This window comes from Sinocyclocheilus grahami, unplaced genomic scaffold, assembly GCF_001515645.1.
Source record: "Sinocyclocheilus grahami isolate Dianchi unplaced genomic scaffold, SAMN03320097.WGS_v1.1 scaffold585.1, whole genome shotgun sequence".
Classification (NCBI taxonomy): domain Eukaryota; kingdom Metazoa; phylum Chordata; class Actinopteri; order Cypriniformes; family Cyprinidae; genus Sinocyclocheilus; species Sinocyclocheilus grahami.
In genome coordinates, this window is record NW_015505764.1 from 675949 (window position 1) to 681948 (window position 6000).

General features: G+C 35.4%; 1 protein-coding gene across 1 annotated transcript in view; it reads right to left on the bottom strand.

The window, feature by feature from the left end:
• Positions 1-6000, bottom strand: part of LOC107556969 (regulating synaptic membrane exocytosis protein 2-like) — a 39468-nt gene that overhangs the window by 21671 nt on the left and 11797 nt on the right. The window lies entirely within an intron of this gene.

Consider the following 6000-nt stretch of genomic DNA (forward strand, 5'->3'; position numbering starts at 1 on the left):
TTACTAGTGGTCCACATACTATTCATAAAACTTTTGCAGTATACTGAACACACTAAAAAAAAAGTATATTCTAATGAGTACTTTTATATTGTTTTTCAGTTAAAATGCCTAAAAATCTTTAGATATTGAGAATCGACAATGCATAAGACTTGTTTTTTAGAGATCGTATCTGCAGTGTTACTTCTAAAATAAGTACATGTTGTTTCAAGCATGCTTGGATATTTTTTTTTTACAAATTAAAAAAAGACTAAAAAACTCAATAAAGAATTAAAAAAAAAATTCTGTATGCATGTAACACCTGGATGACTGTTTATGTTTGCCAAAATGTTTAGTATATAACAACGAGCTCTGTGTGGAAAGTAGTATCCAACAAAGCAATGAAAGCCGCAAATTTTAACATCACCTTCTTTGCTCATATTTGATTGGATTACCAAAAGTTAAGACACTTTGTAAAAAATAATAAAAATTTAAAATAATAAAAATTTAAAATATATATTTTTAAAGATAACTGAATGGTACTAACTGAATTAAACATGCAGTGTAATGAAATCATGTCACAATGTAGCATACAACATTTTTTAAATCACGTTAAAATGTATAAAATACTAGTTTATAGCATGCACTATTTAGTGTATATACACAACACTAGAACATATGAAGACTGACAATAAAAAAAATAACAATAAACATGAAAATAAACATACAATGGTTATTGGAGCTATCTTGCTACACAAGAGTCTGCCGCTAGCATGATGCTAATCTAACAAAGCAATATTTATAGAATGATAAGCATGAAAAATACATAGTACAGAAAGGTATAGGAGTAAAAAAGTATAATTTTCGGAAAATTTTGCAATAAATTTCCATGCTGATAAAATTAATTCTGCTACCCCATCATCTTGAATGAACTTGAGCTTGTGGTAATGCATTATGGGATTGATGGGAGCACAACTATATTGCCTTAAAATGCTATCTAGCAATACATTTCCATGCTGATCAAATTAATTCTGCTTCCCCATCATCTTGAATGAACTTGAGCTTGTGGTAATGCATTATGGGATTGATGGGAGCACAACTATATTGCCTTAAAATGCTATCTAGCAATACATTTCCATGCTGATCAAATTAATTCTGCTTCCCCATCATCTTGAATGAACTTGAGCTTGTGGTAATGCATTATGGGATTGATGGGAGCACACCTATATTGCCTTAAAATGCTGTCTAGCAGCTCACTGTGATTCATTTAAGAGTCACAGGTAACACACTTCCCACAAACCGTTCAAAAGCATAAAAACTTGCAGCAGTTCACCCATTTCATCCTAACTGAAATGAACATCTCATGAAAGAAGCATTCAGTGAAATGACTGAGTTTGATCTGCTACGTTCACTTATTCAGCATTGAAATGCACGCTGCTCTATATACCACACAGGCTGGTCTATTTTTCTTTCAGCATGACAAAAAAAAAAGAGGACACGTGTAAAAAGATTAAATTAGCATCTCACGCGCCTGTGAGCGAACTGTGAAGCGAAGAGACAAATGACTTCCTGGACAAAGGATCCTAATGAAATTTTAATGATTATAAATGTGTTTAAATGATACGCATTCAGCCATAGGTCTGCTCTTCTTCATCATCAATGCAATTAGAGCCACAGAAACATGCGACGGAAATCAATGAGCTCTGACAACATGTTCTTCAATTACTACAATTAGCCTTTTCAAAAGGCAGCTCTGTCCAAAAGCCCTGCTCAAATACAGCCGTGCCACATCAATCTGTCTGTAATCTGGTAATCTTAGATCCTGAAAGATATGGGACTGATATATTTCACGAGAAAGAGGCACGAGTCACGACACGCTCTACAGCAGTGAACTCCTATTTATCCCCAGTCAATTAATGAATTATGTCATTAATTACTCACCCTCATGTCGTTGCAAACCGGTAAGACCTTCATTCATCTTCGGAACACAAATTAAAGGGGTCATATGATGTTGCTAAAAAGAACATTGTTTTGTGTATTTGGTGTAATGAAATGTGTTCATATGTTTTTTGAACATTAAACCGCATTATTTTCCACATACTGTACATTATTGTTTCTCCTCTATGCCCCGCCTTTCTAAAACGCGTCGATTTTTACAAAGCTCCTCAGTCTGAAAAGCGAGGTGTGCTCTGATTGGCCAGCTATCCAGTGCGTTGTGATTGGCCGAATACCTCAAGCTCTTCACGACATGGCGGCGGCGGCAACAACAACAATACTACAGCTAGAATAAAAGTTACGCCTTCTTTCTTTGCGTGAACATTTGGGCGGCGTTATGCAAATCTTCCCACATCGTGACGTAGACATGTGGGGGCGTGTTAGAACGAGCCGTTTTAGGTAGGCGTGGTTGACTCTTAACTTTTATAAAGAATATCTCTTTGGATTTGAGATTTTAGTCTTTGCAACTTTACAGATCTTCTTTATGCACCAAGAGCTTGTAACACTCCAAAGAGTGTTTCAAAATTGAAATCGCATCATATAACCCCTTTAAGACATTTTTGTTGAAATCCGAGAGCTTTCTGACCCTGCATAGACAGCAACGTCAGCAGCATCACACGCATACGTCATTTATACAGAAGTACAGACAGACACAAGAATGTGTCCTATGTAAACAGCACTGAAAAATACTCCAAAATTATGATTTGTTGCATTCAAAAGTTGATTTCAAAATGCATGTACATTTTACATTGTCAAACCTGCTACAAGGGGTGCAATAGCAAACTACAGCTCAAAATGGCATTTTGTAGAGTCAGTTTTCAGTTTAAGGTCTACTATTGTCCTTGTGGAGCAGTACGACTTGAGCAGAATCAAATGTGTAGAGTATGTTTCTGGCCCGATTGCAGCGATACGAGTCTCTGGGGAAAATCACAACCTAACACAACAATCTGAGAGTTAAATCACGGCTCTAAAGAGATACTATTCCATTGACTGATTGATTGGACGGGATGCTGCCAAATGCTATATTTTTCATGCAAACAGCTCCCTCCAGCAGCGCCACACGTGAGATGTTGTCAGACTCTAATGTTTTCACGGAGAGAAGTGTCGCACTGCCACAGGGCTTCAGATGGCCATTATCCTCCTCTCATCACTGTAATGAGAACGGCTCAAAGCGCTGTGACCAACACAAAACCCAGGTGGAGATTAACGCTGGACGCCAATTTACAAAATCCTTCATCTGCTGTGATGACAAGACACATCTGTCTCTCTGGATTATGTCTCACCACCTGATTGACAGAGGGAATTATCCGTGCAATAGTTTGCAAACAAATTCACAAAGACTATAAGAACATTATGTGGTTGTACTTAATGGTTTATATGGATAGACAAGGACTAATCTGTAGTTTGAAAACCTGGCCACAGGTCAAAAACACCAAAGTCTGAAGACAGTGTGTCTCCTAACAGTAACGTCTCAAAGGTGCACATCCATTCAGATATAAACAGTCAACAAGGCATTGCTCTAGACCGGTTTCAGAAGTTTTATTTTTATTAATCGTGTAGAGAGTTTCTAGAAGCAAACCAAACTAAAATACACTGAAGGGCCTGAAGCCTTTTTGTTTATAAATGTCATGAAATGAAAATGGCATGAGAATATGTATGTCACTCCTCCAAACTGAGTTAAAGTAAAAAAAATAAAAAAATAAATATATATATATATATATATATATATATATATATATATATATATATATATAACATAAAAATAATATATAACAAAACAAGTCTCAAAAATATTTAGAATCTTGAACATGCAGAACTGCAATTAATATAATTAGTAATTATTATTCTTTTTATTAGTAGTATTGACAATAAGAATATTTTGGGTCTTCAACTGTGTTATTTTAATATCACTGACACACTATTATAGTTTTTGTTAATATTTTGAATTAGATTCTATTTTTCTATTTTCTGTTTTCATTTTATTTGTAGTTTTAGAAATGTTGTTGTGTGTTTTTGTCATTCATTCAATCATTCATACAAGTTTTAGATTATAGTTTTAGGTTATTAAGATTTTTTGTTTTATGTATGTTCATATTTATTTCAATCATGTCTTTTTGCCATTTTTATTATCAATATTTAAATGTGTCTAGATTTTATTAATATTCAGATTTTAGTTTTATGTGATTTAGTTTGAATTATTTTACTACATCAAACTAAACAATGAGGAAAGTTGTAGCTGTTTTTTTATATTTTATTTTCAGTTAAAGTTTATTTTGTTTTGAGTAATATTAGTTTTAGTTAATGTTGAAAACACTAAAAAGGTTAATAATAACCCCGTTCTTGCACAACTCAGAACATGTTAAAATATGAAATTATTATTGTTATCCTTAATTGTATTACATTTTGAAAAGAATGACAATGACTTAAGATACAAAGCACAGCATTATAGATAAGTTAAACTGGACTGCAGGTGATGGGTAAGATGCAGATTTCTCTTAAATACTGCACACAAAATCGACATGACTGTTTTGAAGACTTTAATCCTTAGATGATGAACTTTCTTGAGGTGTGTGTAAAGAGCATGCACAAGTGCTGCTACTGCGAGTGCGATTCAACCTGCAGCGCTATATGACAAACACACGAGTGTGTGTGTGTGTGAGAGAGAGAGAGAGAGAGAGAGAGAGAGAAAGAGAGAGAAACAGTTGGACTACACAACTGAAAAATAGAAAAATAAGCATTTCTCCATGAATCGGTCAAACACCTTTAAAGGTTCCCTGAAATGCTTAGAAACACGCAGCATTACTCTATGTGTTGACGTCATTTTAACTGAAACAGGAAGGCAGGGCGGGACATATCAATCAGCCCCGCCCCTTTTTAAAATAGCCAATAGCGTTCGTTTATATCACAGCTTGGGCTAGAGCTGTTGAGCTCCGTAAAGCCGCATTTGACAGGGTATGCCAGCCACAATCTCATCCATATTGCTATAAAATATAGCATTCTGTGTAGAATTCGAATAGCTCTGATACATTTTGTGGTCTACACCGACTTGCGCATGTGATCCGCTCCGTGCTATCGTGTCTCTGGACCGGAGCAGACGAATTATAGTGGCTAATTTGTATGAATCTCGTAAGATCTCATTCATACATTTTAATGCAATATGCTTACGCCCCAGTAACAGTGAAAAAAAACTGGCTAATTTGTAAGATTTTATACGTTTTTGTATATGTGGACAAGTGACCGATTTCAGTCATGTCTATTTTATAGTGTAGGGGCTTTGGATTCTAGAGAGCATTTGATTGGACAGTTTGATGAGAAGCTGAAGTACGATGTGACGTCAAAAAAATCATTGAGCCGTTTTGGCAGAACTGACGAACTGACGAACTGCAATGCTTATATCTTCTAAATGCGAATATTGTCACTGTTTTGGAGCACACTGCCTTAGATAACCTTAAGACTTTAAGACTATGATACTAACCAAAAAACTTTCATTTTGATTTCATGGGGACTTTAAAGCACAACCAAAGATTATTAAAACAGAATTAGTTAAATTGTGCATTAAAGTAAAACTTTTTAAAACTCTCTGCTTGTACACTGGTGCTCTTGTGCATATGGTGTCATTAAAGTGATTTGATTAGTCTGATTTGCTCTCCATTAGTTCGCTGGTCCTCTAACCAATCAGTGTTGGTGTGATGTGTGTGCAAACACAAACTGCAGTTTGATTAGTACAGCATGACAGTTTTAGTTTCACCGTCCTCAGCTGTTTGTGTGTGTGTCACAGAATCGTGAGTAGGAAACACTCAGCTGTATTTAAGCAGGCAAAGTTCCTCATCTTGGAATAATCAAAGGCTCAGGGCTCAAGACTCTTCTGAGCTTTCCTCACAGCACCTGCTTTCTCTGACAACAGTCAGCCTAAATCCATATTCCACAGTCACAGAACAGGTAGGCTAATTTTCGTTATTTCAATACACAGTGAGTCCAGTGTTTGGACACTTGATCATAATATACAGTATATATATATATATATATATA